The following is a 20,571-nucleotide window of genomic DNA, read 5'->3' as shown; positions in this document are numbered from 1 at the left end:
ACCTGACAAGCCCTGATTGTTCACAGTAAATGGTTTTACTTTGTTTTCATTTTTCTCATCTCATTTTTGGGGCGTGGAGAAAAAGAGAATACAATACAGATACCCACAGTTTTCTCTGCCGTGTCTTGTCGTCACAGATCTGTAAATGTGTTATGCTGCACGGCATTAGGGGATTTTCTTTTTATTAAGTCTCTTCTGCGTGCCAAGGACTGCACTGAGAACCTGAGACATGATGTGAAGTTGGTATTATGACCGCCATCAATGCAAATGAGGAAAGGGTTCCGAGAGTTTATGTCCCCGGCATCGCACAGGTGGTGGGTGACGCATCTGAGACTCAGATTCAGGTTTGACTCTGAAATCAGTGTGTGGGGTCCTGGTGAATCTCACTCTAAACCTCCTGTCTGCCTTGAGGAGGAAAAGGTTAATGTATGCGAGTGAATTATAAAGTGTTGCTTTCGAAAGACGGCGCTCAGAGATTTCACCAGTGGGGCCAGGACCATCTCTCGGGGATTGCAGTGTTTCCCTGCAGGGCTTTCAGTCAGCGTGTGAACTTCCCAAGAGGCAGGATCACGTGCTTTCAGTACCCCTCTCCTCTCCCCGCACAGGCTGGCGGTCGGGGAGGGGGGTTTCTCCCTGGGGCTGTGAAGACAGCCTAGAAGATTCTGAGGCATCAAGTCTGGGAATCTGTGGCCAGTGGACACCTCCCCGAGAGGAGACTGTCCATCCAGCCCTAGAGGTCGCAGTGCTCTTTTCCTTTTAGGGAAAAGGAAGGAAAAGCAGTGGCTGGAGACTGGATCCCTGGTACTCTGGGATCGTGTGAAAATTACCAGTCTGGGGAGCTAGGCTCGCCTTGCCTCCTCCCCTCCTGAACCTGCAAAGCCGTCTTGAAAACAGCCTGTGGAAATTTTTAAAAACTTGGATCTTGCGCCGAGTTCCTTGGGTGATGCAGATTAAATGGTCTGTGGCTGTCACCGCCTTATCTGCCTTTGTCTTCCAGGCTTCCTCTTCCAACACTCACATCATCTCGGTTCTTTCCCACACTTTATCTCAGACACCGTGGCTTCCTCATGGGATTACTCAGTCCGCCTGATATGTGGGCGCCTCTCTGCCAAGTCCCCCTTCCCGTAGGAGCTTAATTATGGATCCCTTTGGGGTCATGGACTTCAGTGGCGCCGGCCAGGGGGGAGGAATGGATGGAGTTGTGGGTACCCCATTTTGGGAGAAGGCAAAGTGACGTGATGGGATGCTCTGGTTACTATGAAGACATCTTCAGTTAGCCCCATTGTTGGGGTGCAGACGTGGCGGTTTTAAAGGTCTACCTAAAAATGATTTCCCAGGCACCACAATATATATGAACTATATATTGTATGGTCAGGCCAATCAAGATGGCAGTTCCCTTGGTCTCTGCATCGCCTGCCCGACCAGGCTCGGCTTCACTCACATGACTATCCAATCCCTTAATTACAGGGCTTAATCAGTAACTGCCTACGTGCTTGCTCTGCCCTAACCTCTGGGTTTCCCTGGTAACTGGGGGAGCCCACCTGCCCTCTATTCCCCCTATAAATTGTAGCCTCCTCCCCCAATTAGTGAGGAGTGCGGCCATGTCCGTGTCTTGCTCATCGTCTGTTGCACACGGGGATTTGTCTCTCCAAGGCCTCGGTGGAGGACCCCCTTGTCCAGATGTCTCTGTTGCTGTCTCTGGGCTCTTCCTCTCATCTCGAGCCTGGGCAACTACAAGCCTTGAAGACCCGCGGGGTGCGGCCCCACGACACTCCTTTTTCAAAGGTTCACTCCTCTGGAGATAAAGGAATCATGCACATGATTATTTTCTTCATATTAATTGTTCAGAGCTCCGTCTTTAAAATTCTCGTACTCAGCCAAGCGGTGGGAGGTCCACGGTCTTCAGAAATTAGCTGCGTGCCTAGTAAGTAATCAGGGGCCCGGTGCTAGGGGGGCGTCTCATCTCCCTGGCCCGCGTCCCCAAGCCAATTTATAGGATGGGTTTAATGTTTTATTTTTAATCTTTTTCTCTTCCAGTTTTCCAAAGAAATTAGTCCGTTTTCTGGGTGGAGAGAGACCAGACTGCTATTTTCACAGGGTGAGTGATCCTTTGACTCCTTCACGGGTGTGTTTTACTCGCCTCTCTTGGTACGTGCTTATAATCCATAGGCCTTCTCCCACCTGGTACTGAGATACTCTTCCTACTCATTGCGTCTCCTCTTCCCTTCAGAGGGGAGGGTTCCCCCTGGTGTTTTTCTGCCATTTGTTTTGGCTGTTCACAGGTTTTGTCTCCTCTAAGTTGGTCTTCCTCATTGGTGTTACCTTGTTCATCTCGCAGAAGGGATGAGAGAGGAAATTTTTTTTTTCCTCCATTGGCTGTTGCACAGAACCACGGCCGTGGGCAAGGGGAACCCATGCATTTTGTTCATGTGACATACTGTCTTAACACCACGACAGGGAATAATGGGATGTGAGCGCTAGCTGGGACGTTAGAGCCCATCTGGCAAAGCCCCTGTATACAGACGGGACAGCTGAGGTCCCGAGGGCTTCCGTTCCCCCGCCACCCTCTTCTGAGCCTAGATTATGAGGGAGGCATTGGACTTTCAGCTGTGTGCGGTTATGGCCCCCCAGTCCCACACACAGGTGTCTTTTGAATCCCAGTGACCTCTGAGGATACAGTCAACAGGTGGTTCAACTTGATGTTATCCCAATGGTAAAGAATCCACGGCCAATGCAGGAGAGGCTAGAGACCCAGGTTTGATCCCTGGGTTGCGAAGTTCCCCTGGAGGAGGAAATGGCAACCCACCCCAGTATTCTTGCCTGGGAAATTCCATGGACAGAGGAACATGGCAGGCTCCATTCATGGGGTCGCAGAGTCAGACACGGCTGAAGGCACCCTCACCACACCATACCTCCATCTGTCAAGACAAGTGGCAGGAGGAGCACTCTCCCCTATTTAACTTTCTCATACTTGACTACTACCTAGAGAAGCTGATGGCATGGAGGTACCCAGAACCATTTTTGTTTGGGACCTCATCTGAAAAGGCCTATTTTTTCTTTCCTTTGCGCCTTTCCCAAACCACCACATTTGCAACACCCCGTCACGTGCTGGGACTCCGTGGTCCACCTGTTTGCTGTTGGACTCCCAGGCGCACCTGCAGGTGGGTGCGGGCCAGCTGCAGAGCGGCACGCCCCCACCCGGGACCGCCGGCACCTGCAGAGCCAGCTTACCAGGGTTTCCGTGCTGTGCAAATTTGGCATGCAGTCGTAGACTCTCGGAGGAGCATTCCTTCTCTTAAAAAAAAAAAAGGTATGCTTCCATGAAATTAAAAGACGCTTACTCCTTGGAAGGAAAGTTATGACCAACCTAGATAGCATATTCAAAAGCAGAGACATTACTTTGCCAACAAAGGTCCGTCTAGTCAAGGCTATGGTTTTTCCTGTGGTCATGTATGGATGTGAGAGTTGGACTTCAAAGAAAGCTGAGCGCCAAGGAATTGATGCTTTTGAACTGTGGTGTTGGAGAAGACTCTTGAGAGTCCCTTGGACTGCAAGGAGATCCAACCAGTCCATTCTGAAGGAGATCGGCCCTGGGATTTCTTTGGAAGGAATGATGCTAAAGCTGAAACTCCAGTACTTTGGCCACCTCATGGGAAGAGTTGACTCATTGGAAAAGACTCTGATGCTGGGAGGGATTGGGGGCAGGAGGAGAAGGGGATGACGGAGGATGAGATGGCTGGATGGCATCACTGACTCGATGGACGTGAGTCTGAGTGAACTGCAGGAGTTAGTGATGGACAGGGAGGCCTGGCGTGCTGCGATTCATGGGGTTGCAAAGAGTCAGACACGACTGAGTGATCTGATCTGATCTGATGGAGACTGTACAAATGTGGGATCCCAGAAGGTGGACCTACCTGTGATTCTTTCAAGACACCTGTGCCACACCTGGCTCTGGATCACCTTCATTTAGGTTGACGATCTAAGTGCAGTTATTTCCAAAATGTCTTATCACCTCTAGAGCTTGGTCTAAACCTAGTATTGAGAGCCCATGTCCCTCATTGTATCCCACTTCTCAGCTTAATCACTTTATCTTGACAGACAGAGGGCTTCTCTTCAGCCCTTCCTGGAGTCCTTGTAAAGGAACTTGATTTTTCTGCTCATCAGGTTACAGAGATAGTCTGCTTTCTACCAGCGTCCTGTATAGAATTTAGAACGTGGATTGCTGATTCACTAAGGGACTGCCTATCTCGCCTGCTTATTACTCTAGAATTGATGTCTCCTGGCCCCACGTACTCCCTGTGCATGAACTGTGCATCATTAGAAGTGTGAGGGTGTCCATTCCCTCATCTTACCCAAGAAAAGCCCCGAAGGTTTATCCCCCAGAGCACACCGCTATAACATGGGACGCCGAGGCCTGCTGTTCCCCGGGGAAACTGGAGGGGCTCAGTGGAACCAAGAGATTGATCACGACTAAAGCAGGAGACAGTGAAGGGCCTTGGGAAAAGGTGCCGAATTCCTTGCCTGTTTTGTGCTGTTCTTTAAGTAAAAAAACTGGTAGAGATGGGTATGACCTGAGGAATGGTAAAGCAGTAAAATAAGGACCACCTGAACCCACGCTGAGCCACTTAACGACAACTTCGGCTTGCTGCTGGGTTGTAAGGAGTTGGAGGCATCAAATCATTGTCCCCAAAAACTACACGCTGTTTGCTTTTACTGCTTGTGGGGAACCAAAAATACACCGAAGCTGTGAGTTTCTTAAAAAGCAACTCAGAGGCTGATCCCCACGCCTCGTGTTGGTGCCACACAGTTTCCTGTGCTGTGCAAGTGTCCACCTTGGGAAACAGGGGTCCACTGGGCTCCAGCTCATGCTATTTGGTAGGGCTGGACCCTGGAACAACGCTGCCGCCGTTTCCAAGCTCGAACAGCGCCCGGCCTCGATGGTATCCCTTTAAGGGAAATCCTCCTGCCAGCACTGCGATTTTATTTGCCAGAGGCCAAGAAGCAGTGGCATGTATTGGTTCCATAGCAACATGTCTGTGCAGCCAGAAAAAATATCATGGCCATGGCAGCCTGTGTGTCCTGAGCAGGATGAACACAGCCCTATGCCTCCCGCCTTTTTTTCCATGTTATCCCGCCCCGCCTTTCCTCTCCTGTAGAGAGTGCGGACTGGGTCATTGTTATCCGTCTCTGCTATCAACAGTTGCCTCCTGTCCCCACCGAGCTGGGGGCTCGAGGGGAAGGAGGTGTCTGTAGTAAAATTGTGCGGGTCCCCGAGTGTGCTGGCAGAGAACTGCCCAGCTCGAGGCGGTGAGAGCCTGTTCTTCTAATCAGCCCTCTGGCCAGGCAGCCCTGGCAGAGGGGCATGGTGGACAGAGTGCTTCCTGGACATGGCGCTCAGCTGCTCCTGGCTGAAAGTGGACAGGGAAACAGGCCACATTTAACGTGGTCCACAGAGGGTTGAGGAGACCCCTCTCAGGGCAGTGCAAGGCCAGGCCCTGTAGGGCTGCACCCAGCGATCCGTTGCACATGGCATATCTTCTAGGGGCTTCCACCAGAGGTGCAGTTTCTAAGTGCAGTCTCTCCAGCGTGTGTGGGTGGGGTTTTCACATTTCTTTGATGTTTTCTCGTCTCTAAAATCCTCCATGGGGACTTCCCTGACTGCCCAGTGGTTAAGACTCTGTACTTAAAATACAGGGGGTGTGGGTTTAATCCCTGGTCGGGGAACTAGGATCCCACATGCCATGTGTGTGGCCCCCCAAAAAAAATCCTACGTGAAACCATTGTGATCACTTTGGGTATTAGCAGATGCTTCCCCCCACCAAACTCCTGACTCATTTAAAAATCTTTACCATCCATTTGACATTTGATTTGTATTTCCTTTTTTGATATATAACACTTTGGGGGCCTGAGCAGTCTTTTTAGGTAAAGAACCTAGGAGCCATCCTTCTTACTCTTCATCTTTTTTAAATTATTATTTCTCTCTGAGTCTTATGGATAGTAACTATACCATTAATAATTTCTTCATGATAATGTTTTGGTCTCATCCAGTCTCATAAGGAAGCAATGAGGCAAGTCTGTAAATATTAAACGTCTTTCAATTTTTTAAAAGAGAAAAGATAGATTCAAAAATTTCGTTTGCTGGTGTGGTTTTAAAAAAACATGTAGATAGGAAATCATAAGGTAAGACTATCTGAAGATTTCACATTTCCTCCTCTTCCTCTTTGGCTACGGACCATGAACTGTGTACCCTAGGGTTTCACAGTGGCACTGAAGTCATCTCCCTTCTCCCTCAATATTTGCTATTTCTGTTGAATTTGCCTTATTCCTCTTGAGCTAGACCTCTCGTGAAACCCCAACCGTGTCTTTGGAGCTATTAAGTAAGAGATTTGAAGGATTTTTCATTAAGATGACAGGTTTGATAGATTGGGATAGTGCTTCCTAATTTAGTTCTGAGGTCTGTTGAGGGAGGAAAGGTTTTTTATTGTATGAAAACCTTTATTTTCAAAGAGTACTCATTCCTTCCCAAGTCCTGAGCCAACTGAGAAATAAGACAAGTGTAATAAGGCAGATGGAGCCAGGGTGAACCTCTGGGACTGGCAACTGTTAACTGAGAAGTTGTATCTTAGGATGAGAATCTCAAAGAGCTTCTCTGGTCTGGGCTTGGTCACAGTCTACCTGCAGGAAAGTTTTGAGCCTGTGGGCCACTGTCTGTGTGAAGAAGGAAGGAAAAAGAGAACCTAATTCTCCCCCTCCCACCCCTGTGGTAGCGTAATTCTACCCAGTGAAGTTATGGGTTCCCAAGGAGAGGTGTGGTCCACCCTGGCTTTAGCCCCCAGCCAGGTACCTCGCTCCACATCCCTGGGAAAGAAAAAGGATGGAGTAGAAGGCCAGAAGGGTTAGGGGAAATTCTTCCCATGGAAAAAAAAAAAAGGGATGGAGTCTGGTGTCGGCCTCTGGCTCTGCTCTCACCTCTCTCTCTCTACACGTCTACAAATGGAGGGAGGGGGTCTGGTGTGTCCCGTTTCCCTCTGGCCGTCTCAACCCACTGGGTTTTCTTCCTAGCTCCTTGGTTTGCATATCTCTTAACTGGTTTATTGTTAGTCTCCTCTATTAGAAGGTGGCGAAAGCAGAAGTCTTGTCAGTACCATTAACTGCTGTGTCCCAGGACTCAAAGCAATATACGCAGAGGAGGCATTTGATAAATCTTTGCTGGATGAATATGTGAATAAATGTTTTTTTGCCTCTTCTTACATTTAATTACTTGGATGTCTTTGTGCCTTATCTTGCCTGGCTTGTACCTTATTCATATCATAAACTCAGGTCAGCTGTCAGTTCTCCATGGAACCTTCCAGCTTCCTTTCTTCCAGGGGAAAGGATCACTTTCTTGTTTGTAAGCTCGGTTGCCAGGAGTTGTGTACACGTGAGTGTGTGCAGCTGTGTGTGCATGCAAGTCTGCCTTTTCTGTGTGTGCACGCACTTTCTGGATCTGGTTCTGTAACACTTGGATTCACTTGTTTAGGTATCAATATTTAATCACCTTTACTGGGTTGTAAACTCCTTAGAAACTGGGCAGCCCCTTATTCATCCCTGTTTCTCTAATACCTGCCATCCAGCAGGAGCTCAGGAAATGATTTTAGCGTTTACTGTGTGTGCTTGCTCAGTCGTGTCTGACTCTCTGCGACCCTGCAGGACTTTGTCCCCGCCAGACTCCTCTGTCCATTGAATTTTCCAGGCATTGTTATTTCCTCCTCCAGGGCATCTTTCCAACCCAGGGATCAAACCCACGTTTCTTGTGTCTTCTGCATTGGCAGGTGGGTTCTTTACCACTGCGTCACCTGGGAAACCCCTCCGCTGTGTCTCAGTACTTAACTTCCTAAGTACCTTACACGTATTAACATATGTAATTCTCACAACAACCTTACAAGATACATTTTTTTGCTCTCACTGTATAGATAAGGACACTGGGGCATAGAGAGATGAGGTGACTAGCCTACGGTCTCACAGCTAGTATGTTTCCATAGCTGTTATCATTGCTGGTCCTTAGGACTGTTTAAATATACAGATGAAGGAATAGGAAGCCCAGACACATATCATTAAACAGGACCACAGACACTGGGATCAACACAAATAAGAGATGGTCACCAGGCCAACCTATGATTAGTTGACAAAGAATCCTGAGGCCCATGCTGACATAGGTGAGACCCTAAAGTTTTACAGTAGCTATTGTGCTTAATTCCTAATTATCCATGCCAGTAGAATGGCATTAGTTACTGAAAGTAAATAATTGTCATTATATTAGGGGGATTATTTCTTAATGGGAAAATGTTAAATCATCAATTATGAGTTGAACAGTTGCTGTATGCAAGGCTCACTGCTAAGTTTAGGGGGACAGGGTGAAGAGGAGAGCCCTGTGAGTAGAAACGAAGGTCACCATGTTTAAGAGGCTCTTGTTAAAGAGGCATGATGACAAGTAACGTCAAGGAAATTAAAAAAATAAAGGGCAGTGAGTATAAGGATGATCACAAGGCATTATTACACATGATTAATTGCCAAATGGTGATAGTGGAGGAAAGGAAAGCCATCGTGTTAGTCAGGACAGGATGGGCTTGTGCTGCAGAGAGTATCCTGCATGCTCACTGGCTTAAATTAAAGCAGAAGTTCCCTCCTCCCTCATCGAGGGTGTAGTGGATCTGGTGTCTCTGCCTTTCTTCTAAGAAAAGACCCTATTCTTCACGCATAGCTCCCCAATGTGGGCTGCATGGATCTTTTCATCCTAGAGGCCTTCCCCATGATCACAGAGGAAAGAGAGAAAGCCTGCAGAATTGTAGCAGCGATGAAAGCATTGCCCTGCAGGGGGCATGTGCCCCCTGCCATGTCCTAAACACGGTATTCAGTCTTTTATACATAAGCTCCCATCTTTCAAGTCTGCTTATTTTTGGTTCTCTTCCACCCAGCACACAGTAGGTGCCTCATGAATATCTGTAGGGTGAAGGAGTGGGTGAGCCTAGGGATGACATGTCACTCATTCCTGATCATGTTTGTAACAAGAATGCACGTGGCAGCCCCAAAACCCAGACTTGAAGAAGTTAAGCCTGCCTTGATGACATTGACTCAAAAGAGGATTAATAATAATAAAATAACAGAGCTAACATTAGTTCATCACAGTGCATGGAAAATCATGAAGACCTGGGCAGGTTAGATCCAAGTCAGCTGGGGGTTGAGCTCCCCTCCCCAGCCTTTCAGGCTTCAGCCCTGTCTCGGCCACGTCACTGTCTGTCTGCAACTTGACCTCTCGGTTCATGTGTTATCTGGCTGCCCTCCTAGCCTGGTTCCTCCTGAACAAGGTAGAGATCACTATCCTCCTTTAAAAATGAAGACACTCAATTAAGGAGAGGTTAGCTTGTCTGGGATGCTGCTGGGATTCCAGTCCAGGGGTATCTGACTGCACTCTGGCATCAGGCTGTCGAAGGTGTACCTGCTACCCCCCATCCTGGGGTTGGCAGGCTGCAGCATCCTGCTCCAGGTCAGTGGAGAAGGGACATCTGAAGGGAAGTCGCTCAGTCATGTCTGACTCTTTGTGACCTCATGGACTATAGCCTACCAGGCTCCTCCATCCATGGGATTTTCCAGGTAAGAGTACCGGAGTGGGTTGCTGTTTCCTTCTCCAGAAGGGACATCTGGACAAGGGCAAAACATAGCTGAGCAAGGCATAGCAGCCGAATGTGAACAGTGAGTTGGAAGCTCTGGGTGTGAATCCACATGGGCAGTGGTGCACTCATAGAAGTGGAAAGATGGTACTGGAAACATAGGGTGGGGTCATACCATGTGTGTGAGACTAAAGAATATGCCTTTCAACCACATCGCCGGATGTAGTATTTGATCCAGAGAAGCCTGAATGCTGGAGGACCCATGAATGTGGTTTCTCACAGATTCTTGAAAACGGTGCTTGTTTGTTTCTGGGTTGGGGGCAGGGACATGTCACGGAGGGGAGAGGGAGGGCTCTGAGTACATATGGTCTCAGCATGGACAGGGCAGTGCTTGTGGACACGGCCTTAAAGTGGAGGTTGGTAGTCACTGGACGTTTCTCAGCAAGCTGGTGATGGAACCACTCCTGTCTCAGTGAGATTAGCTTTATAACTGTGTTCACAGCGTAGGAGGTGGTGAGGAGAAAACCAGAGACGGGGGCCATGGTTGGGAGGTTATTACAGGAAAAGGAGATAAGATTTTGAAAACTTGGGAGCGTTATGAAGGGGCAGATGTGGTCAACTCTACAAGCAAAGAGTTGATGAGGACAGGGTGACTGTTTGCATGTAAGAAGCAATGGAAGGAGTCAGAGATAATGGACTTTTTGAGCCCAAGTAGCCATTGAAGCTATCCTATGTTATATATTTTTTTGAGCTTATTTTAATGACAATGTCATTCTGTGAGTTGAGGCTTCTTGGGTAGAATTGGAGGATCGCCTTAGATTAAGATAAGCCCCCTTTGAGTAACTGAGTGTTGTCTTGACCCCAGCTTTTTCACATCTCTCTTCCTTCGCTGCCCTGCCCTCCCCAAGGTCTTGGATCAGTTCTTAAATCAGCAGCAAAGTCATCAGGTTACAATTTCATCTCCATTCTGGCCCTCTGGTGGAGATAAAATGGCTTAAACATGAGCGAGAAAGTAGAATTTAATGTTGGGGCATCTAGTTGCTGATGAAAGAGGCCTTGTGGTCCATGCTCAGAACCGTGTCTCTCTTTCCTGCTGGTTTGCCTCATTACCAGACATGAGCTCCCACGGCTCTGGGAGGTGCGTGGTAACATTTTGCTGGTCGGTCAAATTTTTGTAAGCTGACAATTCATCTGAGCTTCACCAGGTCACTGCACACCATTTTCTCTTTTTTGGTCTAACAGAGTGCCAGTTTTGATTTGAAGGAGAGGAGAAAGGCTGTTTGATGGAAGAGAGGAGGAACACTCTGCATTCCCCTTTTACTTCCTGGGACTTGTCCTGTCACATTTCACAGGCTCCTGTCTCTAATGGTAGAGGACAGTCTAATGAGAGGAGCAAAGTGCGTGAACTGCACACAATTTAAACTCAGCTCCCAAGAACCAGGCTGGGTGCCGGATTCCTGGGACTCAGGAATTCATCAGCCCCAGTCTCTTTTCCTTGAATGTAGCCTGGAGAGATGCTTGCAGGGGAGAAGAAAACTCCTAACTGCTTGCCCTTATTCTCTGCTTTCCGCGTGGCTCTTGGAAGCAGGCATCTCCAGCCAGGGATGCAGAAAGTGTGATAGAGGAGGAGGCCTTCAGGTTGCCATCCCTCTTCCTCGAAGGCCCTTGACCTTCCTGATGCTTCTCTTGCTAGGCAGACCCTCCTGCTTGCCCTCGTTGACATCTGTACTGCCTCTCTATGAAAGCTTTGCCCCTTCTTCAAACTTCAAGGGTCCCACTTGACGTGGAGATATCTGACATTCCTCCTCATTTCAAGCCCTCTTGCCAACCCATAAAATCACCAGAGTTTGTTAGATTGATTCTTAAGTGATATAGCAAGATGGTCAGAAGCCTAGAATATGTCTGGGATTGGGGACGGTGTACATTTAGACAGAAAGGCTGAACTACGTATAGATTATGACATATTGTGTTTCAGAGAGAAGGTGGAGATAAGCTTTGCTCCCCATCTTGCAGAGTTTCACTTGTTACTAGAAGATTGTAAACGTCTCGAGTTTTCAGTGATATCTATGTTCTTTTGATGTACTTTGCAGGGAAACTCAAGCAGGAACAGGCTTCAGAGTAAGCTAACTAAAGCATTGCGGGCTTTTGATCACTTTTCATTAGCACGAACAATAATCTCTGTCCTGGCAGATTTTATTTGAAAGGGCGTTCACTGTTAAATGAAGATAAACATGTTGCTGGGTATTTAAGACATCTTCTCAATGCAGGGACTGAAAAATTCATACATGAGATTAGCTCTGTTGCCAGAGAGGGGATTCTCAACGGCCCAAACATTTCCCTAGCCATTGGCTGAACTTTGGAAATGTGCTTTGCTAAAAAGAACAGATACTGAACAGATATGTCACTTACAAAGCCTTCTGTTTCAGTGGTGAGTCCCAGGGGCCTCTTAACCACATCGTTGCTATGCAATATTTGGTCAAAGGAGATCTACGTTTAAGGAGGACATGTGATCACAGCCACTGACAAATTCCTAGAAAGTGATGCTGGCTGTTCGTTGTTCTTTAGGTGGTGGCAGTGGGGTGCGGGAGGACCTGAGCCGCTCTTCCAGTCACTGTTGTAATGCATATTCTTCTGTTGCTACTGACTTGGGCTTTGACTCTCTGACTTGCAGGAGGGAGGCCATAACTGCTCTTCTTGGTGTCTGAAAACCTACAGGCAGAAGTTTGAGCAAGCAGATTACAGGCTCAGCGATAGACGGTGCTCAGCCCATTCTGTTGCTCTTTGCTTACTGACATATTGGGGAAAAAATAGGGCTTGCATTCTAAAGTTATTTCTATCATAAAAGAGAGCGCCTTTTAAATGTTTAGGACTTGGGAACCCTTTTTTTTCTTTTTAATAAACTTAGTTTGTGCAAAATGGGTGTCCATGGAGTTCAGGTTCCTAATTGAGGGGGAACAATAAACAAAGCCATTGCTTCCCGTTTCATTTACAGTGCATTCCTTCCCGAGGAGTTGAGGGTGTGGGGACGGGATTGGAGATCATCCTTTCCTCACATCCAGCTGTCTCCTGGTTCTGTGATCATCGTAGATGCCACAGCTCCGCAGTATCAGAGGCACTGGCGTTTTTTGCAGGAGTTATTTAGGGACACGCAAACCAGTGGGGCTTTCTGAGGAAGGGAGGCTGTGGATGAAAACCCTGTGGGGAAACCTTTCCTATCAGCCCTGGGCGGCAGAGCTGCTGAGGAGCCGGCTTGGAGGGTGAGAGCATCCCTGTCTCTGTGAGGCCCCGGGAGCGGCGGGCCTGTGTGTTCTGCTGCCAGCTCACACCTGGCTGCCTCCGGGCGTCCCATCCTGTAATTAGACCCACCCTGGAGTCTGCCCGAAGATGAGAGGGACCTGGTGAGGAGAAAGGTGGTGGGGCGAGGCCGCGGCCACTCTCTGAGCCGCGCAGGTGCAGGGGGCCGGCCGGCCGCCTGGGCCACCCCTCTGTCGGTGGGTTAACGGCTTGGGCAGCGCGGCGGCCTGAGACTGACCCTGTCACTTCCTGCTGCTGCTCCCCCTCAGAGGCGATCTTGTTCGCTCCAGGCCTCCCCGGCCTCACGTCTCGTATTCCCGCTCCTTGGAAACCACTTTTACAAGCGGGTCTATCAATTTGAACTTCCGAGATCACGAGACGGCAGTCTGGAGAAGAAAGGGCGTGGCCCAGGCTCTCTTTGTGGCTGGGATGGTTCTGCGAGAGAAAGGGAAGTTTGGAGATACCCCAACAACAGAGAGATGGAGCAGCCTGCAGGCAATAGCATCACGAGTCAGCCCCTAGTCCTGCAGCAGACGCCAGCTTATTCACACAGTATCTTTTGTGCTACAAGACAAAGGAAGTTAGGGATCGTTCGCGTCGTGGAAGTTGCTCTCTGCCCGTTTATGAGGGGGCGTGGAGGGTGGCTATGGTTGCCCTGTGAATTCTCCTGCAGGGTAGCTCCTGTTTGAAGTCTGAAGTCGGGCTGATTTGATTCGCATGCGGATGCCCCCTAGTGGCCAGCATCGTGCCCTTGAAGGCCCGTCCCCACGGCCACTGCCTCCCATCCCCCAGGAAACACCATCTTCCCAGCAGCTGAGTACATGTCACATCACGTCTGTATTTCCTTAGTATGCTTTGTCTACCAGGTAGGAAAAAATCCAAAGCTTTATTACAGAGCAGAGCAAACTTGCTGTTCCACCAAATGAGAAATCTTACATCTATAGCACACTTGTGTTATAATCTACTTGGAGGTGATGGAAAACTCTTTAAAGTTTTGATGTAAATATTTTCATAACTAATGTGTTACAGGAGAGTTATAATGTTGGCCAGTGAAGTTAGGCCAGTTAAAAGTCACTCAGTCATGTCTGACTCTCTGGGACCCCAGGGACTATATACAGTCCATGGAATTCTCCAGGCCAGAATACTGGAGTGGGTAGCTGTTCCCTTCTCCAGGGTATCTTCCCAACCCAGGGATTGAACCCAGGTCTCCCACATTGTGGGCATATTCTTTACCAGCTGAGCCACCAGGGAAGCATTTGGTCAAATCCTTGGCTGGCTTCCTATTCACAAGTGGACAAGCTTTATAAAACCACAAAATCTTCTCAGCTGTTGGCCAAGGCAAGATTTGTCTTTCTCACTCAGAAGGTTGATAGTTAACCTTCCACTGACTGTGGAGCGTTCATACAGTTTTATATAATGAAAGCCTTATTCATTCACAATTATCTTTGGATTGTGTAAGTTTTGTTCTGTTTTTGATCATTTTTTCCCCTAGTCAGTTAAGACACTCAGATATGAAATGAGTGGTTAGCATGAACTTGATCAAATGCATAGGAATCACTTGTTAAAATGCAGGTTCTGGATCCTAGGACTGAGGGTGGGGCACAAGATTCTGGATTTCTAAGAAACTCCTAGGTGATACCAATGCTGCTGGTCCAAGGACTGAACTCAGGGGAACAAAATAATAGTTGAGAGGAGAAGGAGACGACAGAGGATGAGATGGTTGAATGGCATCACTGACTTAATGGGCAGGAGCTCGAGCAAACTCGGGGAGACAGTGAAAGACAGGGAAACCTGGCATGCTGCAGTCCATGGGGGTCACAAAAAGTCAGACAAGACAGTGACTTTACAACAGTCAAGCTAGCAGGTGACACAGGCTGTGTCCTCCAGAGTCTTATAAGCTGAAAAGCGACAGGAAAAAGTATACAAGTAATTACAGCATAAAAGGCAATGTAATGAAATGTGTAATTAAGGTAAAGTGTCCTAGGGAGTTAGAGATGGAAGTGATCATTTCTGATTGGGAAGGTTGGAAATTTTTTATGGAGAAAGTGATTTTTGAAAGTGGACTTGAAGTTTAGGTTAGTCTGCAGCAGGGGTGGGTAGGATGGTGAAGGCCAATGAGTCAAAAAGCACAGATTCTAGGAAACAAAGAGTATGTCCAGGGAAGAAGCAGCCCATTTGCCTGGGATGGGGAAGATGTGAGATGCAGTTGGAAAGGTAAATAGAAGCGGTGCTATGGACTGTCAGGCAGAGACAGTCTGGACTTAAATCAGACAACAAGAGATTTTGCAACAAAAAAGTAAATTGATCGAGACTATAGTTTAAAGAGATTAATCTAGCATATGTGTAAAGGATGGAGTAGAGTGGGGAGGGACATCATTTTCCAGACAGGGAGTGATAAGAGAGATAATGTGATTAAAATCAGCAGCAGGGAGACTAGAAAGTAGATTGGATAGAGAAGGGTCAGAAGTTAGACATCAGGGTTTTAATCCTGGATGATTAGAAACATAGTTGCATAATCACCATAAATAGGAAAGTCAAAAGGAGCTCTTACACATGTTTGAACAGGAAAATGACCTGGATGAATATGCAAAGGCCACTGGCAAGAGGCCGTCCTTGTGTTTTCTATCTAAAATATTAATAGCCCCTCAGGCTTCTTACCCTGCTTTGCTTCTTCTCATGATACTTTTTGCTATCTGACATGATTTGTTAAATTTGTGCTAAGTATTGAAAGCCTTGCCCTCAAGGAGCTTATGTGCTTGTGAGATTACATTGAACTGAGCATAGGCAGAGCGAGTGGCATATGCAAAGGCCTTGAGGTGAGAACTGCTTGGCACTTTCAAAGAACCTGAACCCGAGTGACCGAAGGCCAGGGTGAGTGAGACGGAGATGAAGTTAGAGCTGGCAAGCCACAGGTAACGAAGAGCCTGGACTTGACAAGGTTTATTTCATTGTAAGTACCTGGAAAGTCACATGAGGGCCTCGGTAGACAGGTGGATTGGAGGATGGCAAGGAAACAGGGAATGGGGGGGTGGGGGGAACCTGAAGCTGACAAGAGAGGAAGTGATAGTGGTTTGGACTTGAATGGTGGCAGCAGTGTTACAAGTATATGAGTTCAAGATGCATGTCTTCTCAAGGCCAGCTGTGTAGGACTTGTAGGTTTCTGATGTGGATGAAGGATAGGGAGGTGGTCTCAGGATAATTCCCAGACTTCTGGCTTGAGCAAGAAAGGAAATGAATATGTTATTCATAGGGACGGGGAGGCACAGAACAGAGTTTTGAAAATGTTGAGTTTAAGGTATACATTCTTTTTTTTTTTTTTTAATCATGGTAAAATACTCCTACAGTTTATCATCTTGATTATTTTTAGGTGTTCAGCTCAGTAGTATTAAGTATCAATGCACACGTGTTGTGCAACCAGTCTCTAGAATTCTTTCCATCTTGTAAAACTGAAACTCCACATTCATTAAACAACAACTTCCCACTCTTCTTCCCCCGGGGACCTGGCAAACACCATTCTACTTCCTGTCTCTATGAAGCTGATTACTATCAATACCTCGTGTAAGTGGATTCTAGATACCATACTGATTTCTTTCACTTACCACAGTTTTCCTAAGGTTCATCCATATTGTGGCATATGTCAGAATTTCCTTCTTTTTAAGGCTGAATAATAGTCCACTGAATATATATACATTTTGTTTATTCACATTTGAGTGACTTCCATCTTTTGGTTTTTGTGAATAATGCTGTTATGAACATGGGCATACAAATATCTGTTCAAGTTCCCGCTTTCAATTCTTTGGGTACACACCCAGAAGTTCAGTTGCTGGATTGTGTGGTAATTCTATTTTTAATTTTTTGAGGAACCTCGATACTATTTTCTGCAGTGTCTGCATCATCTTAAATTCTCACCAGTGGTGCACAAGGATTCCAATTTCTCCACATCTTTGCTGACACTTGTTATTTTCGGTTTTTATTCGGTTTTGTTTGTTAAGGTGGTGAAACTTATTTTTAGTAGATCTCTCAGATAGGATGTTGTGTCTTTTCAGATATACAGATCAAGAAGAGATTTGGATCTGAGATATAGGTTCAGATTTAAGCTATCTTCCATCCTTTGCCAACTTGACTTGTAAACATTTTAAGGACTTAGAGATTCAGTTCAAAGAATTAGATTTGTATTTAAACTCAGAAGTATGTTTGGAGTCAGAGTAGATTAACTTAAAAACATTTCTTTCTCTTCTACTTTCATATTATGTAAAATAATTTACAACTTTACAGTATCATTATCTTTATCATCTTTTGAACCACTTTATAAGGCATCTGATAAATAATTTTGAGGGCAGATGATCTTGACTTCCATTTAAGTCATTTGAGAAACAACATGTTTTGAATCTGTGTGAGATGCTCTTGTCACCAGAAATTTTATCCCAGATCACAAGTATTTGGGTCTATATGTATTGATTACATTTTAAATACCTTCCCAGCCAAAACAAACCACGTAACCAAGCTCAGTTAATGTGAACATAGATACAGGAAGGTATAATATATTGGGGACCAATGCTGTAACAGTATGAGATCCAAACAATACGGAGAGTTTTTTCTATTCTTCCAGTGAGTATGTATTCACAAACTATACAACTTAACCTCTTACTGTGTTGCTTTAGAAAGCAATCTTTAAAATGCTTTTTAAAAATTATAATGACATATCCAATGTTTGCAGTTGTAAAGTCAGACTCCCAAGAATAATTACTAGCTAAATCTGTTTTCTTCCTTTAAAAGAAAAAACAATCTTTTTAGGTGACTTTTGTAAGTATTCAAGAACTAGCTTTGATGGAGGTGGTTTCAAGAGAGTATGTTTTCCATAGAGAGTACTTTGTTGAGTAAAATTTAAGAGAGCAGCAGTATGGTAAGCTTTCTGTGGACTCAGAAATTAAGGGAACTCGGTCTTTGGTGCATTGGGAAAAAGCCTTCCCCTTGTATTCAGGGCATACATAGTAAATTATAAACTTGGCTTTGGAGTGTTCAGTGTAAAGAAGAGTTTCTACACAGTAGAAGTTTTTAAACACTAAAATCGTGATTGAGCCCATTTCTCATAAAGGTTTGTTAAGAAAAATACAAGCTGGATAATATGGTAGTTCTATTTGTTTTGTTTTGTTTTTTTCTTTGAGGACCTTCCATACTGTTTTCTGCAACGGCTGCATCACTTTACATTCCCACCAACAGTGCACAAGGGTTCCAATTTCTCCACATCCTTGCCAGCACTTGTTATTTTCTGTATTTTTGATAGTAGCTGTCTTCAGTACATCTTCAGCCCTTCCTAGAGGCATGAGAAAGCTTTCAGGGTTCATTCTGACTCTGCAAAGCTGTGATTGGGTAATGCCTCTTATCCCTCACCCGTTTGTCCATCCACTTACTTATTCATTAATTTCAAGTACCTTCTATAGAGAATTTCTAAGAACAATGTAATAGAAAAGCTTTATTTATTTTTATCAGTTTAGGCAACAGAGGGAAGGATAGTAACAAATATTAAATCAAAAATATTTGTATTACCTCAAATACTGGACAAATCCATATTGAAAGTTTTTAACCAAATCTCATAGATTTGACTTAAGGAATTTCATTATATTTTAAGACTCAAAGCCCGATGATATGTTTCTGCAGTGCTAATTTGGGTGAGGAAGACAGGGCTCTAAAGAAGCAGCCTTCATGTGTAACCTGGAAGGAGTATATGTATTTGATTGCCAGCGGGTCATTTATCTACTCATCCACTCATCCTTTCATTTATTTTTACCCTCATCAACTTAATACAGCGTTATCAATACTCATGAGCATGCCCTTTACTCATAGCATAGCATATGCTTTGAGCATAGAAGAGAATTGGGTAAAAGTAAGTACTGCAAAAGACCTTCCTCTTACCTTTAAGTTTCAAGCTTTGTATGCTACTGAGGCCCACTGGACTGAGTCCATCGCCTTGACTCCACTACAACAAATACTGGTATTACTCATTTCACAGCTCTGACCTGGGAATTGCAAGAGATTTACCAACATTAACTTATCAATCCTCCTAACACTTCTGAACAAGACATCAGGATTCTTGAACTCAGCATAAAAATGGATTCTGTGGAATGGCCTAGCCACTACCATTAAATAAGGAGGGAGGAGGGGAATTAAAGCTAAAATCCTCCATTTCTAAACTACTTCTTGGTGGCCTGACCTGAACACACACACACACAGTCTTATTTTCTGGAAATTAAAAAGGGGTGGGCAAACATTAACACTGCTCTTGTAAAAATATTCAACGAGACCATACTAGAAAAAAATCATTAGAACCCCAAATGACCATTTTCCTTAAAACACTTTCTCCACTGGATTTGGTTCTTTATAAAATGATGAACTTAAAAATGATACAGCCTGCTTGCTGTCACCCAAAAGATGAATCACAGCATGTGAACAAATGAAAACAAATCTCTAGCTAAAAGGCCCAACCTCTCTGTTACCCTGGAAATAATAGTTCTCATTTTTCCAGGGCTTCCAATGGCCTTCCAGTCCTGTGCAACCAGTTTATAATAAACTCCGATGCCAAGATTTTTCAGTCATTTCCCTGCCAAAACCATGATGCTTTCAGCCTGGGAGTAGGCACTGTCCCACGGATGAAGGGAAAAGGAGAACCACAAAAAAAAGGATTATTTCTTCCAGGAGGAAATGGGATAGCATTCCTCCTTGGGACAGCATTCATCATGCCTGGGTCTGTGGAGGCTTTTATGAGAAAGCAGAGATTTTTTATAACTCACTTAGTCTGGCAAGTGAAGCAACACTGAAATTCCTTAAATGTCTAAAAGATAGGAGCATAACAGTTTGTTCTCCGTCATCTGAAGTTATCACCAAGACCCTAATTTGCTTTGCCCCGACCATGCTTTTGGAATAAGGGCCTCGTGATAACGCCCATGGATCGGTTATAATACAATATTTCAGGGAATTTAAGTACTTGGTAAGCAGTCAGCTGCAGTTAGGAATGAAGCCTGCTTTTTCAGCAAATCTGGCTCGTGTTCGTATTAAATGCCACCCTCCTCCCCCCGCCTTTTTTGGAAGGGGTACTCTCCAGACCTCATTCCTGACTGCAGCTTCCTATTTTAGAAGGCTGTAGATGCCCTTCTCCCTTCCGATGAAGCCCAAAGGCGTTCTTTACCTTATTGACTTTTATAAGATTGGGGATGCCCAGCCTAACCTAATGATAGAAACTCAAAAATAGGACTGATACCAGCACCCCAGGCACACCTGATAGAAGGACCTATTCCACGCTCTTTACTCAACTTCTTGGTGAAAAAAAAGTCTGGTGGCATTGGTGCTGGCTGGTTAAACTTGATACATGGTAGGCTTACTGATGAGTCAAGGTTGGCATCTGGGTTACTGATGTGTTTGCCGTGTTCGCTGTGAGGACTGGTGGCCCACCCTTGTGTGTTTCAAGGTATCCAGGCTGATCACAGCTGAGAGAGAGAACTATATAGATGGTATCTGGCTGGGTTTTGGCCCCTCGCTCAGTGGTCTAGGTATACATAGCTGATATGAAGTGGAAAGCAGTAACTGTGATCCAAGTTGGGAAATAGAACTAGAGCCACAAAAGCTACAGAAGTGG

At 45.7% G+C, this 20,571-nt stretch overlaps 1 protein-coding gene across 1 annotated transcript in view; it reads left to right on the top strand.

The window, feature by feature from the left end:
• The window catches only part of ATXN1 (ataxin 1), a 413,977-nt gene that overhangs the window by 228,050 nt on the left and 165,356 nt on the right, over nucleotides 1-20,571 (top strand). Inside the window, 1 exon segment of the mRNA XM_070360780.1 lies at nucleotides 2,038-2,098. The gene's annotated coding sequence lies outside the window, so the exon portion shown is untranslated.

This window comes from Bos mutus, chromosome 23 (assembly GCF_027580195.1).
Source record: "Bos mutus isolate GX-2022 chromosome 23, NWIPB_WYAK_1.1, whole genome shotgun sequence".
In the NCBI taxonomy this organism is placed as follows: Eukaryota; Metazoa; Chordata; class Mammalia; order Artiodactyla; family Bovidae; genus Bos; species Bos mutus.
This window is presented reverse-complemented; position numbering and strand designations above follow the sequence as displayed.